Source organism: Chelonia mydas, chromosome 7, assembly GCF_015237465.2.
Source record: "Chelonia mydas isolate rCheMyd1 chromosome 7, rCheMyd1.pri.v2, whole genome shotgun sequence".
NCBI lineage: Eukaryota > Metazoa > Chordata > Testudines > Cheloniidae > Chelonia > Chelonia mydas.
The window spans coordinates 38,489,447-38,508,320 of NC_057853.1; the positions used below are offsets into that span (position 1 = coordinate 38,489,447).

The following is an 18,874-nucleotide window of genomic DNA, read 5'->3' on the forward strand; positions in this document are numbered from 1 at the left end:
AAATATTCTATTTTGGACAAACATGGAACCTAGAAAGCAACCCAAAACTTCCAGTTATTTTTCCATCTTCTCTTTGACACTTTATATGCTCTCATTTCTTTCAGGAAACAGAGGCAATATTGACATATCATTTAAAATATCAAGGACATCATTATGCTCATACGATCATCCCTGGGACTGGGGAGAATGTGCAGGGAGGATGTGGGAGATGTTGTCTGTGTGATGGAGGCTGAGAGGTTAATCGCTAAAATAGAAGAAAGAACTAGGTGGTGAACAAAAAAGAGAGCTTTTTGAAACTGATCTTACTCTTACCTGTGAGCTGGGAAGCAGCTGTTCTAATATCAGCACAGGTGTTCTTTCCTAGATCAAAAAAGAAACAAAGGAAAGGAATGTACAAAATTCTAGAACTCTGTTTGCTAGAAGTCTTGCAACTAGGCACCGTTTAATATTTCTTTGCAATGATGGAATACAAGGGGCAACGTGAGGAAAACATACAACGTACCTTGGGTGTTCAATGACCATTTGCAAGGTTTAGCCAGCCTGTACCCTGAGCCTGGCTGCCAGCTGACATCTCTATCAGATAGGTTTCAGAGTAGCAGCCGTGTAAGGTGCCACAGGTACTCCTTTTCTATCAGATAGGACGCCCTAAGCTGACAATGCGGCAGTGTGTGTGTCTGTGTATAGTTTGACCAGATAGCTTACCTCCATTACAAGACTTGTAATGATCATAGGGCATAGAGGCGATCTTGACATATCATTTAAAATATCAAGGACATCATTATGCTCATACGATCATCCCTGGGACTGGGGAGAATGTGCAGGGAGGATGTGGGAGATGTTGTCTGTGTGATGGAGGCTGAGAGGTTAATCGCTAAAATAGAAGAAAGAACTAGGTGGTGAACAAAAAGAGAGCTTTTTGAAACTGATCTTACTCTTACCTGTGAGCTGGGAAGTAGCTGTTCTACAACATACCTTGGGTGTTCAATGACCATTTGCAAGGTTTAGCCAGCCTGTACCCTGAGCCTGGCTGCCAGCTGACATCTCTATCAGATAGGTTTCAGAGTAGCAGCCGTGTAAGGTGCCACAAGTACTCCTTTTCTATCAGATAGGATGCCCTAAGCTGACAATGCGGCAGTGTGTGTGTCTGTGTATAGTTTGACCAGATAGCTTACCTCCATTACAAGACTTGTAACGATCCTAGGGCAAGCTGCATATAAGAGTGGAGCTCAATAACCTGCGAGTGCCAGAGGATTGTCTGCTTACTGCAGTGTGGTTATTGAGAACCACAATGAAACTCCAAACTCATTTAAGAGTTGACGTGTTTTTACTTTTCACTTCTCTCCTCCTCCTCCTGATCTCTCTTGCCTCATCTTCCTTTGCGGACACCCATAGTCCCCATGCGAGTTCAGTGGGTTCACAGTTCTCCTCCACCCTCCCTGATCTTTGGGCAGAAGTTCACAGACAATGCTATAATTTCCCCCAGCAGAGATACCTGAGGTACTAGTTGAGAGGTTGAGACTAAACAGATGTTGCATTGACACTAATGTTTTTGTTGGAATTGCCTCAGGTAGTTGCTGAGTCTTTCTCTCCTCATCATTATGGCCAGCAATGTCGCTCCTTGAGAGAGAGAGCACAGATATGCATTTGGGAGCACCTGAAGTCTCTCTTTGGTGCACACACCTGCAGAGGACAATAAGCCCAGGGTCAGTCTGTTTGATGTGTTTCTACTTCCAGGCTCTTCCTTTGTCCCTTCTTAAGTAACGCTGTCGCACCAGCCTTGTCTTTAAGGACACAATAAGTAGGCAGCAAATAGGGCATTCGTGCACTTGAAGTACAGGACACTTCTGCCAAATTATCTGAGACTGCATCCTAAGGTTATGGTCTTGGGGTCCTGACTGTCCTGACTTCAAAGTCGTAACTGCACTGAAGCTTTCTTGCAACTCATACGCTGCATTGCTAGACATTGTGGGAACTTCAACAGTGGTGGCCATATCTCTGTGATGGGGAATCTGATTCCCTGTCCTCTGGGAGGGACAAAATATCTGATCAGTGCCTTGCTGGGGAGTCTAAACCTCTGCCCAGTGATCACTGGGGGAGAATAAACCTCTCTTGAATGATCTGTTGCGTATGGGGATAGAAACACCTCTCTTTATCGAGAGAGAATAAATCTCCAGAAACGTAACTTGTCGTTTTCATGTATTTTCACCTTCACTTGATGCACTATGTTGTGCAGTTGCAACACCCTCCATACATAGAATAAGGAACTGGACTAATCCCTCTGTCTTTTTATCCTCTTCCCTGCTGAACCCTGAATTCACTTAACTTTCATTTTCAGCTCTGAGTTACTGGATGTAACTGTGATTCTGTGTAATCTGATTCCCTGTCCTCTGGGAGGGACAAAATATCTGATGAGTGTCCTGAGGAATCTGGAATTTGGTGCCTCCTTAGAATGCCTGGAGCAACATAATCATCTTCTATTTATGTTTTCGGGTAGATGGCAACTCTATTCCATGCTTTAAGCTGAGCCTTTACGGACCCCTCTCCTCACAAAAGAAAGAAAGATGGACCTGCACAGTAGATCTCCTGTACTCACTGAATGGAAGAGGGTCTGCTCTAAATTAAAGCAAACCTCCTTCTGGATAGAATGGTTGGACTGAAGCCTCCCAGGGCAACGAACACGCTGTGATCTGTTCAATGGCCAGATGCTGGAGTCCACATCCTAAAAGGACAGAAATAGAAAACTAAATGCTCATCCAAAGCTGAAAAATGGCAGTGCATACCCTGTATAGACCTGAAATTTGACATGCACATCACAGCGGTAGGAATCCACTCTCCTTCCCGCAGACTACTCATCAATTCCCTCATGTTTTCAAAGAGAACATGCAAAGCTTCTCTGCCCATGGAGGGCAGAAGAAGCAAGTAAAGGATTGCGGTAGACACCAGCAAAGTCCAGTATATTACGGAGAACTTGCATTATTGGAGGGCAGTGAGTAAATGCGACTGTCATGCATGTCCTTCCTTCTGGGGCAGTTGGAGCAGATAGTTGTAGCGAATTGCGGAAAATAATACTAATCTCAACCCCCAAAGCATGTATAGTATTTCCAAAGTCTACAATAAAGGAAAGGAGGTACTTCCTCCTGCCATAGTCAAGGAATAAGGAACTCTGCATGAACACTGCATACATATAAATAAGTCAGTGGTAGCAAGCTGGCAAAAGACAAGTTCCAAGAATTGTAGGATCTGGCCAAAGATCAGAGAGTGCTCTGAGTGAGTCAGAGTTTGGTGTAGGCTGAATGGTTGTAGGCTGTAGTTCTAAATTTTCATTTTCAGCCCTGTACAAATAGGTAAATAGCATTTCTAAGATACACTCAGGGAAGAATGGCTGAGACTCTGAATACTCACTGCGGGGAAGATGATGAAGGTCAGTTGTCTGGAAAGCCCCAGTCCAGAATATGAGGTTGATCTGGGGTAAAATAAGGGTCTTCAGTTGCCAGTGATGCTTTAATGGCTGATGTAGAGAGCTCAACCTTAAAGGAAATGAGTTGAAAGATCAGCTGCTGTGTAGCAAACCCCGTTTCCCGCTCTGCTAATCTGTATTTAACTCATATCTGTATCAATTCTCCTCCCTTCACGAATAAAATGTGTATTGCTTTAAAGGAGGCAATACGAGCATCTTTCATCTGGGTGAGGATGAAGAAGCAACAGCCAAAAACTAAAGGAAGGGGAAATAATGGGTTTTACATCTTTCCCTTTTCCTTGTCAAGAGAGACTGTAGGGTCTCCAAGCAGGGACCTTGCCTTCATCCTTCTCTGTAAAGTAGTGTTGGAACGATATAAATAAGGAAAGGGTGGGACAAACAGCTCTAATTATGGATGTTAGGGTGTGGAATGTTATGGATGTTAAGGTGTGGAGTCATGGCCGGGACTATTCAGGGGTTAGACAGTGCCCAAGGTGAGAGAGAGAATGTCGAGCTTTCTTACAATGCCCAGACGGAGAGAACTGTCCTGCATTTTCAGGAAGGTGGCAGCACTATTCCTTACATGCATCTGAGCCCTTGCAGACCCCCTCCCACACCATCCTTAATGTACGCACAAGCTAGAATGAAGGAGAACTTGAATACTCACTGAAGAGGGAAGAGGGGATTGGAATTCCATGGCCCGCCCAAGCTTCTTGGGGCCGATCACTGAATGTGAGAGTCTGAACTCTCGGCTGATGTATACTGTGTCCTAAAATAAGAGAAATAGATGCAAAATATTATTAGCAGCTGAACAATGTCCTACTTGTCCTAAATATGCCACAGTGGCCCCTGTTAATGCACAGCTAAATTCACCTCTGCCATTACGATTCTATTTAAATCCCCCTCTCCTTGCCTCCAACTTGTAATAAAATCCATAGTTCAAAGCCTCTCGGGCTTGGCTATGGCAGTAGAAACAAGTAAATGATTGTGGGAAGGAGAACAACCAAAGTTGCTTTACCCAAACAAGTGTTACTATTACTCTATTACAGAGATAATACGATCTCTCCTACAAGTAGCGGAATTCAAATATCGTACTCCGAACTGCAGAATTGTCAGAATGGCAGGTGGTAGGCCAGGGAATTCAGGATAATATGTAACTGGGCAGTTCTGAATTCCCACTATAGGAACAGTAGTAAACTCCTTTGCCAAAGCAATAACTGACTCTTTGACTCACTCTGCAAATGTGTTAAGACTTTTCCTTTCCACTGAAGTGCAGTGATACGGGAGAATATGACAATCACACAGATAAAGAAGTGAAGCTCTCAGGAGCCCCTTCCCCACATTGCACTGTAGAAATACCTTTATAAGTACTTTGTCCTCTTAGTAGAGCTATTCCTCACCCACTGCCTACCCTACAGTCAAATGAAATACAGAGAGCAAAGTTGAGATACACTAGACATGTGACTGCTGCATTTTCTGTTCCTAATTCCCTTATTTTTCACTCTTTGAGAGCATCCTAACTTAGAAAAATGGGTCCCAAGCTCCAGACGTGGACATTCTCAGAGTATCTTAGACCCAGACTTTGCAGGGGTCCAGGCAGGACACAGACCTCTGGCTAAGGAAGAGTTTTTTGAACAGCGCTGCATCCACATTTTCAGAAAGATGGGGGCCCTGTTCCACACATGTACCTGAAACCCTGCAGCCCCCAAAGTACTCTCACCTAGGGCAAGGAGTATGCTCATTGCCAGAATTACCTGATGAATGAGGATTGATGGGATTTTTTGAGAGGTGAGGAGGCTTCAAGTGGGAAGAAAAAGTATGTGAGGGGCCAAAAAGTAGCTGCAAATTGGGTGTGGACACGTGGTCTGGCCCCTGATGGAACCTTCACCCTAAATGAAATGGAAACAACAAAATGTTAGAAATGGGTCGTGCACTGTCTCTCGGTTTAGGGTTGGAATACACAGTATGTTGATTATCTGTTCCTTCTGTGTAAATGACCGACAATATCCCAATGGGTTCCTAATAAGAGTATTTTACCCGTAACCAAGGCAATTTATGAACAGTGGGTTTAAGGAATGCTGTGAACAGTAGAGGAGCTAAAGAATTGCTGACTCCAGCATTGAGCAGGAAACGTAATTTAAAAGAGTGGCTTAATGAGTTTTTGAGGCACCTACAAATATTCTTTGAGGAAGGGATCTCTGAGAGGAACCCAGACATTTAACCACTCAACCGTTAACGGGGTTCAGTAGGAGACATGCGACACTATACACTAAGCAGAGTTGCCTGCAGGATTATGTGTGAAGCTGTCAGTGGTCTACATGATATTCGGAGGCTTTCTGGCTACACTAAGCGGCCCAAACTCTGACCTTTTCCCCCGTCACCACCCCCGCATACATTCTGTCACGCTGTACGTCGTGTACAATGTAAAACTTTTCTTATCTTCTTACCAAGAATCCAGGATTGACTTCAGGTAGTCCATCATCCACTAATGGGTCCTCAGACCTTAACTGAATAAAAATAGAGAGGTCTACATTAGACATTAGGGAAATCTTCCATGCGGTTAAAGAGAGATGATCTGAGAATGGGAGTATCTTGTCTTCTGAAAGTGACCAGTGCCAGATGCTTCAGAAGGAATGAACATTACTGGGCAATTTCAAGTGTCGTACAGTCCCAGCTTCTAGCAGCCTGACGTTTAGGATACCTGGAGCATGGGGATTGAGTCCCTGACCATCCTGGCTACTAGCCATTGATGGACTTGTCCTCCATGAATTTATCTAATTCTTTTTTTGAACGCAGTTGTCCTGTTGGCCTTCACAACATCCCTTGGCAATGAGTTCCACAGGTTGACTATGCATGGTGTGAAGAAGTACTTAATTTTGTTTTAGATGTACTGCCTATTAATTTAATTGGGTGACCCCTTTTTCTTGTGTTATGTGAAGAGGTAAATAATACTTCCCTAGTTTGATAGATGGCTAGAGAGATGTTGTGGTGATTGGTGCTATATATATATATATATATATATTTAGGATCACTGGCTAGACAGAGGATTAGTATTGTCTTTTGAAGATAGGGCTGTTTTTCAGGTTGGTGCTCATCTAATTAGTGACAGGGCAAAAAAATTCATTGAACCATGAGGTGATCTCTGCAGCTGACCATGGCCTGAAAACTGTTCCCGTATCTCCTACAATATCCCTCTGGTTTAAGGGACTGATTAAGTCATGTTTAAGGTTCTTCCCAGCAAACAAACCCAGTGAGCTACTGTGACAGTGGAGTGCTCTGCTGCTTTCTTTAGGACAAGTTCAAAGTGAGGTTTGTAGCAGTTGGAAAGGCATTTAGCAGCTGCTTTTTCAGTGCAGTTAATATGATCATGAAATAAATTAAAAACCAGCATTGTAAACCAAGAGTCAAGTAACTTCTGAGCAATTCTTATGGCATTAACTCTCTCAGAGTCCTTATTTCGATAATGAAGTTAATAGTCCTTCAATATAAAGAAAAGTCGGAATGTGAAGCCCGTGGTGCTGCTGGCCAACACATGCTCCGTGAACCAGTCTTTTGCCAGATCGACCCATTGTGCCCCACAGAAGGGGAAAATATGCAGGCTATTGCACTAGGATTAGAGCTGAGCTGCTTTCGGTCACCTAATCAATGTCTTTGCAATCCATAAAACAGGGAGTGGGCACAAGTGAGGGGATAGCGAAACAACGAGATTTTAATTTGCAAGGGGTAACCCATCTTCTAAGAACACAGATACCACTAAGATGTGCATATATGGGATAAAGTGAGCCTCACTGATATTGAATGTATAAGACACATAACAATCCATGACATGGACTCGTGGATTAGTAGGGGGAGAATTATTTAAGGGCCACACATTTATTTTCCTAGATTATTATGAAGGGAACTGAGTGGCTTAGGGGATTGATCCCGAGAACACTGCTCTTTATATTGGCCAGATCAGTATTGAAAGCAGGCCAATGGCAAAGCTGGGGACGAGATCTGAGACGTCTGGCTCTCCAGCCCCAGCACTAACTACAATGAAAAGAGCCACCCAAACAACAAATGATCCATGTTAAAACCCCCAGGATGGAAGGCGTTGAAATCACAGGTGTAAGTTAGACCCCAAGTAATGTTCAGGTATGCCTGAAATGTCTTGAAAGTCAAAGCTGCTGTTTGATTCAGCATCTCAGTTGACAGTCTATCTATAATTCCTGCCATACTCGGTTAAGAGTCTTTCCAGGCTTTCCTTTGTTAGCTTTGTTTTTGTTTGGAATCATCTCGGTTCAAAGGTACAGGAATAATCTATCTAATGCCCACGAAGAAGAACTAGGCTGAAACCCCTGTGGCCCCACAACTCCAGTCATAAAAAACTCACACAGTTCTATTATGTTGGGTACATGAAAAAATGCACTTACTTCTGAGGTGTGAATGCCAAATCTTGAATGCAATGTAACAGAAATTGTCAGAATTGCTGCAGTACAGCACAGCACCAACTGTCTCTCTCTGAGGCCAAGTTGAGCACTGACTTTTGTTCGTTGCCTCAATAGCTTTGCTTGGGCTGGAGGATGTCACAATAAAGGCTGTGGCGCAATTGCTATGACAACCACGTGTTAACTCCCCAAAAGGGGGTGAGGTAGTGGCTGTTATGTATGTGTGCATCCCTGCCTGCCCTGCCCATTTGTTTGTGATGATATGCCCTCTCTAGAGACTAGCCCCAAAAGATAAATCAAAGCTCCAATTTTAGGGAGAACTGGTGGTAATTCTCTTTTTGCTCAAGTGACAGAGGCCTATTTTTGGAGCTGAAGATCCAGAGTTCTGCTTCCCCTGCTTGGCTAACAGCTGGCATCTCTGGTGTGTGTCTGCAGTCAGCCCTGGTTCAGTAGAAGTAGTTCATCCCATAAGGGATGACAGGCAGCTCTAGAGAGGAGGATAGAACAGGAGAATCAGGAGAGCTGGGTTCTTTTTATGGTTCTGCTTCGACTGAGTGGGACTCGTTGAAATTACTTAACATCGGTGCCCTGTGCCCCAGGGACAGACTACAGATGATTTTTCAATGATCTACTTTGTCTTTTTCAGTAAAGCTCCTGCTTAGGACATTTTGTGACAGGTTACAGGATACTGGGCTAGAAAATAGGTTACAGGATACTGGGCTAGATGGACCTTTGGTCTGACCCAGTATGGCTGTTCTTCTGTTTTCTCTGTACTGGACCTAGGTGCTGATTGGGAGCCAGAGAACTGGAATGCAAAAAAGGGGGCTGTGTGATTTCTTTTCTGCTTCTTGATAACCAGTGTGGGAGATGAGAAGACCTGTTTGTGACTGGTTGGGGAGTTTAACGTCAATGTTACCCACCAGTCTTTTCAATGATCTACTTTGTCTTTTTAAGTAAAGCACCTGCCTAAGACATTTCGTGTTACTGACTATAGGTTAACTGATTATAGTGTTACTGACTATAGGTTAACTGATTTTTCTTTTAAAAATAAAACTGCTCCATGAATGTAATATCTCAAACTTTACTTAGCTCATGCTACGTAGATATGTAATTCTACTATGTACGAAAGGGCTCAGTTACCTTAAGTTCCTTCGGCCATTTGTCAAATCACTCTAATTCCCTTAGTGTGGTGTGCTACATGAAATGCTGTAGCAAGAGTGTCTCTCTTTTGGCTTTAAAAGATACAATTAAGCATTGGTCTCTGCTGCTATGGATCTTACCAAAAGCTACAAAAAGATCTGATGTGATATCTACATTCTTGACAGAAAGCACCACATGTGAGATTGCCAAACATGATGGGTGTGACCAAAGATGTGTGCCCTGCCTTAGCTGTTCTGAAAGCCGGTGGTGCATGGTTCTGCAGTGCTTACAAGGAAATTGTTAAAGTAGAAATTGTTGCCATGGAGGTGCTGTCACAGAGGTTTCAGGAGTGTTCCAGAACCTGGATGGTGAAGGAAATGGATTGTTGTGGCTGGATTCTTAGGATGGGTTTTTCCTCAAAGGGTTCAGCAGTCTGGTGTGTTGGGGGAGCTGTTATTCCCTCCAGTGCTTGTTCTAATTTGTGCCCACAGCTTCTGCAAACAGTGGCTGGTTAAGGTCCTTATCTGCCAGAACCAAGGTCATGTAATAGATGATTCTGCTTCTTTCTGTGCAGGGAAATAAGTGTAGATGTTAATTTAGTCTAGTCACAAAACACAGTGTGGAGCAGATAGGTGTTATCTCCATTTTAAAGATGGATACTCTGAGGCATAGTGAGAATTAATACTGATAAATAGCCTATTAAATATCAAACGTTAAATGTGTCACCTTTTTATTTATATGCCTCACTTTTTAGTTATCTCATGTAATAGAACTGTCATACTCACATGCACATTAATCAATGATATACCGCTTCCCTCTCTTACTTTCTCCAAGTCCTTCTCCCAGTATCCTAGTTTATTTTTATTTTTTATTTATATTCTTTGTAAAGAACAACTCAGAAAACAAGAAAAAACTTGCATATTTTATTTATCTATCACAACTTAATATTAGTACTGCTTCCTGTCTCTAGTTTTTAAATTCTTTTTTCTGACTCTACATTGTTTTTAGTTTCTAATTTTATTTCACTTTTTGTCACTTTTGCAGAGATATGCACATGACCCCTGAGAGCACATATTTGTTGTAGTTGTGTGCTTTTTCAGATATCCAAGTCATGTGTAACTTACAGAGTGATTTTGTGTGGTAACATGCTGAAAAACTTAACACATTTTAATTCAGCAACAAACTAAACAGAATGACTGATGGCAGTGGAGGTGGGAAGATGGCAGAATGCAGCTCATTCATCATAATAGCTTGATATTAATAGATTATAAACAAATGTTCTCTATTACTAACTCTTGCTGTTGACAAGAGATTTGTGTTTCTGGCGATGTGGGCATCATGACAAATTTTAGTAAAAGTCATAGGAAGGTCATAGTTATGTTAAAAATAACCAAATTTGGTTGTATTAACCCCTTTAACTTTATAACAATAGTATTAATCAGTTAACTTCTCCATACAACTATATTGTTCAGGTACATTACATATTTATGTATGTGCATGTGTATATGTGCGTGTGTGTGTATATATATATTATATAATTATATATATATAATTAAAAATAATAAAATTAAAGCCTTTACCAAAAATAGAAATGTAATTTCTAAGATATAAACAATTTTGATTGAAAAAGATGTTGAGAAGATAACAACCCAGAAGAAAAGATGGGAGAAGGATTTGGACAAAAAATTGATCTGGAAGAGTGGGTATCTATGTGGGAAAGGGGATTTACATCTTCAATTTGTGTAGCTCATAAATAAAATTTATATAAATTTACTGTGTAAATGACATTAGACTTCAGTTAAGATCCATCATATCGTTGCTTCTACAGAAAAACTCTGTTAGAGAGATTGTGGGGAAATGGGAACATACTTGCACATGTGGTAGTCGTGTCCATAAATTAGAAAGTTTTGAGAGGAAATTATTAAAGAGATTCATCTTATGACAAAATGCTGACTTTCTAGAGATCCCCTGAGCTGCTTACTTAATGCTCCATTAAAGGATCTGCATTTTAAACAGAATGACCAAGTTCTTGCTAGCAGCTCGACTTTGTATAGCACATTACTGGAAAAATGTGACTCTTCCTCCTAGGGAATTGTGTATGGTGTGTTATATAAGAAAGTAAAATGTGGACTGTCCTTGTCATGGAAAAGCTTTCCCACCAAGTACGTACACAAGAGAAACTCCATAAAGAGGATAGGTTTTTAGAAATTTGGTCATCCTTTTTAATATACTCAGAGGAGGAGAACTCAGTCAGCAATCTAGAATCTTTAGCCAGGTTCTTTGAATATTAATCTGATCCTGAATAAGTAATAAGTAATGTATAATTAGTATGATTACAACCAGTAATGTAACTTTGCCTTAATAAGAAATTTCAAAAATACAAATAAATGAAAAGAACCAAAATACTGAAAGTTTTTCCAGCACTTATGAAATAAACTTGTCTCCAGTGGTTTCAGGAAGAGGAGGATGAAATGGTTAAGTCAGATCTGCAGTGTTATAAGAACAGTAAGAAAAATGTATGCGCATTGCTAACAGTGGTGAGCTTTGGACACTTTCCTTTTCCTAGAAACATTTCTTGGCACAACTTACACCGAGAAAGTAATGGCCATTCATATGTAAGCATTTGTTAACAGTTATTGCATCATGGCATCTGAGATTATTTCTTGGCATCTGTTGTCTTTTAGTACCTTCTTGGCTATGTAGAAAAATAGATACAATTAAAAATTCTATTTGGACAATTCCCAGCAAGACAGCAACAAAATGGAGGATTGTGAACAATTCGGACAAGAAGGGCAATAAAGAAAGCAGACAAATAAATGCAACTGTGTTGCGGTGTTCACCCCACACTTTCCTTGAAAGGGTTAATGCAGACTGAGAAGAGGGCTAATTAACCCAATAGGCCACAGCGGAGAGGAGTCAGGTGACTAAGCAATCCACTGATTGAATGAGGAAGCCAGCTGAGGAGGAACAAGCTGGGCTGGGATTATAAAGGCTGGAAATTGGCAGCCGAGGAAAGTCTGTAATCACTCCCTGGGAGAAGGGAGGTGTGTTTGGGCTGGCAAACCCAGTGAGAGGAGAAGCCAGGTCAGGGCTCAGGGATGGCTGGCTAGAAGGTCCCTGAGCCAGAACCCAGCGTAGCAAGCTGGCCCGTGTTCCCCTGCCAGCCATTTAGGGAGTGGCACTACAAGGCAGCGAATAGGAAGACTGCTTAGGACTGCCGAAGGAAGTCTTTGGTACCCCAGAAGAGGAAAACAAGAAGAGTGACCCCGTTGGAAGACTGAGTCATAAACAGGCAGCAACAGCTCATGGTGTGATAGAGGGGCTGCAGACTCAGAGAGAGGTGGAGAGACAGTGGGCAACTGCAGAAAGAGGTGATGCCCTTGCAAGCTATTCTCCAGAACTTCCAGGAAGAGGTGCCATCTTAGTGGAGTGGAACCCCTCATCACAGCATCTTTTATTTATTTAAAGAAATAGTATTCTTCTTTGAGTGCTTGTTCATGTCCATTGCAATCAGGTGCGTGCACGCCGCATGCACGCCAGACAGAAGATTTTTCCCTTAGCAGCATCCGTAGGGTCGGCCTGGGCGCTCCCTGGAGTCACTCCTTCATGGCGCCCAATATAGGGCCCTGCCGACCCTCCACCCCCTCAGTTCCCTCTTACCACTGATGATGGCTAGCTGGAACAACTGTCGCGCTTGCATTGCAAGCATTTTTGGTAGTGTCCACTTCAGTTTTCATAATTTAAAATAGTTAGTTAGTTATTAGCCATAGTTAGTTGTTGTAGTTATTAAGAATTATTGGGGGTTCCCCCCAACAACGTTTTCCCCGGTTCTGGGGTATGCCCTTGTCCCCAGGGTTCAAAGTCTGCAAGGTCTCTGGCAAGTTTATGCTGAAGAGTGACCCGCACTCTTCCTGTCTACGGTGCCTCGGGGAGAGCCACCAGAAGGACAAGTGCAGAATCTGCAAGGCTTTTCGTCCTAGGACCCTTAAAGACCAGGATCAAAGGCTGAAAATCCTGCTCTGACTGCAAGCCAACCAGGGGTTGGCAGAATCCACGCGAAGCACTTCCTCGTCGGTCTGCAGTGCTCCGGCGCCGACGGTCCACAAGCCGGTGCCTAGGAAGGACCCTAAGGAGTCACGGCACCACCATGGCTTCGCCCATAAGAAACCTTCTTCTGTTGGGCACCATTCTCAGTCCCCGGTGCCGCAGAAGAAGAAAAGGCCGGATAGGGGTCACTCTTCCCCTCCAAAGACCAAGGGATCTGTGGCATCAAAGCACTTTCCGAGCCAGGCCACCTCGTCTTTCCCACCTTCCAGGGTCTTGTTGACTCCTGCCCCGTATGGGGTACAGTTGGGTCCGAACCCTCAATGGTCCCCAGACCTCCAAGAGGATCACCTCCAGCTTCCCTCGATACTGGAGGCATTTGAGGCAGCCAAGGACTTTATATGCCTCATGATGCCGTCCTCCCCGCAGAGGAGAGACAAGTCACCAGTGACCGCGGGGCCCCAGTTCCAATCAAGGGGCAAACCAGCGATGATGGCATGCCAATCACCATCTCCAGTGCATCTCTCCCTGGCATGGCCCACCCATGCTGGGGAGCTGCACTGGTCCCCAATCTCTCGTTACCACTCTCCGGTGGCTCAGAGTACCGCTCCCCCATGGTCCTCCTAGTTGGAGACCTTGGAGTTGGAATCCTACCACTCTGATAGGACCAGGAGCAGGAGGTCCAGATCTCACCACGACCACCAGCCCTACCCAGCACTCTGCCCTCAACAGTGGCAACCTTCAATGCAGTGGCCCTTTTGGACACCATGGGCGTATCACCAGAGCCAGGGACAGATCCAGGGCTCTAGGTCCAGGTCGCTGTCCTCAGCATCCTTCGTCCCCCTGCAGGCACCGCCAGCAGAAGCACCACCGACACCGCTGTTGTCCCCTGAAGTTCCGGCACCAACCCTCCCAACAGCGGCACCACTGACAACTGCATCCTCGGTGCCACCGACGTCAACGATATCGGCACCGCTGGAATCAACAACTTCGGCACCGCCTGCCTAGGCAGCGATATTTCTGCTCTCAACAGCCCTGGCACCGCATGCTTCGGACCTAGGGGGTCAGCAATACCGCATGCCATGAGACCCACAGGGTGCTGAAGGGAGTGAGCAGGGCCTGCTGCTAGGCCTCTCCTCCTCATCCTCCCCGGATGAAGCTGTGGTGGGGACGCTGACGGCCCCAGCTCTGGAGGATAGCTGTTATGTCGTGTTGCCCAGAACTTGGGCATACAGGCGGAGGAGGTGGTAGAGGAATCCGACCCAATTGTCAACATCCTTGCGTCCTCTGGACACTCTCATATCGCCTTGCCCTTAATAAAGATGATTACAGAGACAATGAAAACCCTGTGGCAGACCCCTGCATTTCTGGCCCCTATGGCCAAGAGGAATGAAAGGCGGTACTTTGTCCCTTCTAAGGGATATGAACATTTGTACACCCACCCACCCCTCGGCTCCCTGGTGGTTGATGCAGCCAATCAGCAAGAGTGCCAGGGCTACCGGGGCGCCTTCCCTAAGAATAGGGATGCAAAAAGACTAGACCTTTTCAGCAGGAAGGTCTATTCCACTGGGGGACTACAGCTCCGCATCGCAAATCAACAGGCCATCGTGAGCAGATACGCACAGAACACCTGCGCTGCGATGGCCAAGTTTGCAGAGCTACTGCCACAGGACTCTCGCGCAGAGTTCTTGGCATTGGTGGAGGAGGGAAAGCTGATCTTCCGAGCGTCCCTACAGGCGGCATTGGATGCAGCAGATGCAGCCTCACGTACAGCGGCCACGGGGGTTGTAATGAGAAGGGGCTCCTGGTTGCAGGTCTCTGGTCTGCCCCATGAGGTCTAGGACAATCCAGGACCTCCCCTTCGAGGGTTCAGCCCTCTTCTCCGATAAGACGGATAAAAGACTCCATAGTCTGAAAGACTGCAGGGCCACCCTCAGATCTTTCAGAGTAACAGCCGTGTTAGTCTGTATTCGCAAAAAGAAAAGGAGTACTTGTGGCACCTTAGAGACTAACCAATTTATTTGAGCATAAGCTTTCGTGAGCTACAGCTCACTTCATTGGATGCATACTGTGGAAAGTATAGAAGATCTTATTATATACACACAAAAAGCATGAAAAAATACCTCCTCCCACCCCACTCTCCTGCTGGTAATAGCTTATCTAAAGTGATCACTCTCCTTACAATGTGTATGATAATCAAGTTGGGCCATTTCCAGCACAAATCCACGTTTTCTCCCCCTTCCCCCCTCCCCCTCCACACAAACTCACTCTCCTGCTGGTAATAGCTTATCTAAAGTGACCACTCTCCTTACAATGTGTATGATAATCAAGGTGGGCCATTTCCAGCACAAATCCCGTTGCCAACTGTGCCCACATATCTATTCAGGGGACACCATCACAGGGCCTAATAACATCAGCCACACTATCAGAGGCTCGTTCACCTGCACATCCACCAATGTGATATATGCCATCATGTGCCAGCAATGCCCCTCTGCCATGTACATTGGTCAAACTGGACAGTCTCTACGTAAAAGAGTAAATGGACACAAATCAGATGTCAAGAATTATAACATTCATAAACCAGTCGGAGAACACTTCAATCTCTCTGGTCACGCGATTACAGACATGGAAGTCGCTATTTTACAACAAAAAAACTTCAAATCCAGACTCCAGCGAGAAACTGCTGAATTGGAATTCATTTGCAAATTAGGCTTAGGCTTGAATAGAGACTGGGAGTGGCTTAGTCATTATGCAAGGCAGCCTATTTCCCCTTGTTTTTTCCTACCCCCCCCCCCAGACGTTCTTGTTAAACCCTGGATTTGTGCTGGAAATGGCCCACCTTGATTATCATACACAATGTAAGGAGAGTGGTCACTTTGGATAAGCTATTACCAGCAGGAGAGTGAGTTTGTGTGTGTGTGGGGAGCGGGTGTGTGAGAAAACCTGGATTTGTGCTGGAAATGGCCCACCTTGATTATCATACACATTGTAAGGAGGGTGGTCACTTTAGATAAGCTATTACCAGCAGGAGAGTGAGTTTGTGTGTGTGGGGGGCGGAGGGTGAGAAAACCTGGATTTGTGCTGGAAATGGCCCAACTTGATTATCATACACATTGTAAGGAGAGCGATCACTTTAGATAAGCTATTACCAGCAGGAGAGTGGGGTGGGAGGAGGTATTTTTTCATGCTTTTTGTGTGTATATAATAAGATCTTCTATACTTTCCACAGTATGCATCCGATGAAGTGAGCTGTAGCTCACGAAAGCTTATGCTCAAATAAATTGGTTAGTCTCTAAGGTGCCACAAGTACTCCCCAGATCTTTGTGGCTCCATACCTGCGCCACTCAACGTAGGCATTTCTGGCCACAGCCTCCCTCTAGGTTCTACCAAGCTCAGAACTGCCAGGATGCTCCTCATAGGAGGAATAGGAGTGGTAGAAGGAGGCAGCACCCCTCCTCAGGCCAAGGCTTGGTCCAGCCTAAGCCACCGCCTGGCCCCAGGCCAGCCTTTTGAGGGTGCAGTTGAGGACAGTACACCAGTGCTGAAACTGGATCCAACATTACTTACCTTTTCTTCCCGACTATTCCCTTTCTACCGTGCATGGTCCCATATCACCTCAGACTGCTGGGTGCTCCACATGGCAGAGAGGGGATATTCCATCCAATTCTGTGCCCTCCCACCTTTCCACCCCCGCACCCCTGTCCCTCTTCAGGGACCCCTCTCTCAAGCAACTTCTTATACAGGAGGTGCACTCGCTCCTCTCTGTAGGGACAGTGAAGAGGTTCCTCAGGAGCAAAGGGGCAAGGGCTTCTACTCCTGGTATTTCCTAATACCGAAAGCCAAGGGTGGGCTCAGGCCCATCCTAAACCTGCGAGAACTCAACAAGTTCATCAAAAAATTCAAGTTCTGCATGGTCTCTTTGGCCTCCATTATCCCCTCACTGGATCCGGGAGACTGGTATGCTGCCCTCAACTTGAAGGACGCATACTTTCACATGGCGATAATTCCACCCCACAGAAAATACCTCAGGTTTGTGGTGAACAACAGCCACTATCAGTCTCTAAGGTGCCACAAGTACTCCTTTTATATCAGTTTACTGTCCTCCCATTTGGCCTGTCGGTGACATCTCAGGTGTTCACCAAGTGCATGGCAGTCGTGGCGGCGTACCTGCACAAGCAGCAGGTACAGGTGTTCCTGTACCTCGACGACTGGCTGCTCTAAGGCCACTCCAGATCTCAAGTGGAGGCTCAGGTCAGCTTCATAAGAAGGATGTTCGACAAACTGGGTCTCCTTCTAAATGATGCCAAATCGACACTGTCCCCTGTTCAGAAGATAGAATTTATATGGGCAGTCCCAGACTTGACTCAAGCCAGGGCATACCTCCCAGAAGCCAGGTTTCTGTCACTGGGCAACATCATACGGGGCCTCAGGCAGTTCCCCACCACTACAGCAAGGAATTGCCTGAAGCTTCTAGGGCACATGGCTGTTTGTACCTATGTAGTACAGCATGCCAGACTCAGGCTTTGCCCACTTCAGTCATGGCTAGCATCAGTATATCGACCAGTTCAAGACTCTTTGGACAGTATCATAACCCTGCCTCGCCCGATACTAGACTCCCTCCTGTGGTGGCTCAACCTGCAGGTAGTATGTACAGGGGTCCCCTTCACCAGCCCACAGCCATCCCTCTCACTAGTGACAGATGCATCAGATTTGGGATGGGGGGCACATTTGGGAGACCTGAGGACACAAGGCCTCTGGTCTCAGGCAGACCTTGCTCTGCATATCAATCTCAGAGGACTGAGAGTGGTGCGCTTGGTGTGTCAGGCTTGCAGAGTCCATATATGAGGGAGATGTGTATCAGTCTTCATGGACAACAGCATGGCAATGTTTTATATCAACAAACAGGGGGGTGCATGCTCCTCTCCCCTGTGCCAGGAAGCCCTCATGCTGTGAGACTTCTGTGTAGAGCACTTGATACACCTGTAGGCATCATACCTCCCCGGGAAACAGAACTAGCTGGCGGACAGTCTCAGCAGGTCTTTTCACGGCCTCGAGTGGTCCCTCTGGCTGGACAAATTGAGCTCAATCTCCCAACACTGGGGCTTTCCCCAAATAGACCTGTTCGCCACACGGCACAACAGGAAGTGTCAGCTATTCTGCTCCTTCCTGAATCACAGCCCAGGCTCCATCGCAGATGCGTTTCTACTTCCGGGGTGGGGTGGGGGTGGGGATGTGTCTCCTATATGCATTCACGCCGGTCCCTCTCATTCACAAGGTGCTCCTCAAGATCTGAAGGGACCATACAGACTATACCCGGAAGTAAGATAGCCTATCCCAGCTTGGGACCTCAATCTGGTCCTTTTCAGACTTATGGAATCACCATTTGAGCCATTGGCAACATGCTCCCTGCTTTATCTCTCATACAAGGTGGCATTTCTGGTAGCGATAACCTCAGCTAGGAGGGTGTCTGAGCTCAGGGCCCTAACATCAGAGCCCCCTTACACTGTATTCCCTAAGGACAAGGTTCAGCTCAGACCCCACCCGGCTTTTCTCCCAAAGGTCGTCCCCCAGTTTCACATCAACCAGGACATCTTCCTCTGAGTATTCCACCCTAAACTACATTCCAGCGGCAGGGAATGGAGGCTTCACTCACTGGATGTCTGCAGGGTGCTAGCCTTCTATATTGAGAGAACGAAACCGTTCCGAAGGTCCATCCAGTTATTCTTGGCGGTGGCCAATAGAATGAAAGGCCTCCCTGTCTCATTGCAATGTATCTCATTGTGGATCATGTCATGCATTCAGGACT

The 18,874-nt window shown here is 45.4% G+C and overlaps 2 long non-coding RNA genes across 4 annotated transcripts in view; both read right to left on the reverse strand.

The window, feature by feature from the left end:
- LOC122466635 overlaps window positions 1-18,874 on the reverse strand; it is a 47,608-nt gene that overhangs the window by 15,685 nt on the left and 13,049 nt on the right. For all 3 annotated transcript variants that reach the window (XR_006292302.1, XR_006292300.1, XR_006292301.1), the window contains one exon: window positions 9,315-9,590. This is a non-coding gene — a long non-coding RNA (uncharacterized LOC122466635). The remainder of the gene's footprint in view (window positions 1-9,314; window positions 9,591-18,874) is intronic.
- Window positions 2,574-5,966, reverse strand: LOC122466636. The gene is made up of 5 exons (XR_006292303.1): window positions 5,905-5,966; window positions 5,212-5,346; window positions 4,125-4,226; window positions 3,403-3,527; window positions 2,574-2,719 (listed from the first exon to the last, which is right to left on the reverse strand). It is a non-coding gene; the product is annotated as an uncharacterized LOC122466636 (long non-coding RNA).